We start from the raw sequence: 1,048 nt of genomic DNA, 5'->3' as shown, positions 1-1,048 counted from the left end.
ATTCTTTGTAGAGAGAATACTAGACTCAAATGCAGACCAAAAACAGGGCGTGAAACGTGACTAGAACAAAAAGTGAGACGTTTATTGTGGCTGATAGCAAGAGTACATAAACAAAGCAAAGGTGAGCGAGGCGAAAACTAAACTAGAGCCTAAACTGGAAAAACTCAACTATGATAACTGTGACAAAAACATGAACATGATTCATAACAGGTGCATGCGGGAAACTATGAGAATAAACACGAACATGACCTGAACAAAATCATGAATTACCTGAAACTTGACATGATATGAAGGAAAGAACACAGACAACCTGACAAAGACTGAATGAAACACACAGACTCAATACACACAGGGGAAGTGGAAACACCTGGGGAAACAGCTGAAACAAATGAAACAAATGATGGGATGAACATAACCACGTCACAGGGGAGGAGTAAAACTTGAACAAAGAAGCACAAGACTTTCAAAATAAAACAGGAAACATGGAGAGACGTAGACATGACAACACAGGCTTGACAACATAAAACGAGAAATACATAACAACTAGCACAGAAGGCCTGGGTGAAACAGACTAAATTAAAATTCAATTAATAATAATCCCAAACTCCACATTATCTTCAAAATATAACAAAAGAGATCAAAACCAACTGAAATCGCGGGGTCACAAACTCTGACACTTTTCTTTCCTCTTGCATTTGCTTCCTGTCACTAAAGTGATTTTTAAATTTACATTTTTTTTTAATTGTTTTGTAAAGTATTTTATTTCTTTTCCCTGTGTTACTTTTGTACTTTGTTGTTTCATTGTATGTCCTTAACTAACAGTATTAGTATAACTTTTCCAGTTTGTCTTTCTGTCTGTGTCATCACGACCTGGTGAAAATAAATATTAGTGAAAGTGGTGTTTCTTACCAGGCTGCTGAAAAATGGACTACTTCCCCTCTGAATATCAAAAAACACTCACTCCTCTTTTGCTAATCTATCATCTGGTGTGCACTCACTCACTGTTCTCAGCTAACAGTTCTTTTTTTCCAAAGACCCCCAAAACTGA

The sequence above is a fragment of the Pelmatolapia mariae genome, linkage group LG10_11 (assembly GCF_036321145.2).
Source record: "Pelmatolapia mariae isolate MD_Pm_ZW linkage group LG10_11, Pm_UMD_F_2, whole genome shotgun sequence".
Classification (NCBI taxonomy): Eukaryota; Metazoa; Chordata; class Actinopteri; order Cichliformes; family Cichlidae; genus Pelmatolapia; species Pelmatolapia mariae.
This window is presented reverse-complemented; position numbering follows the sequence as displayed.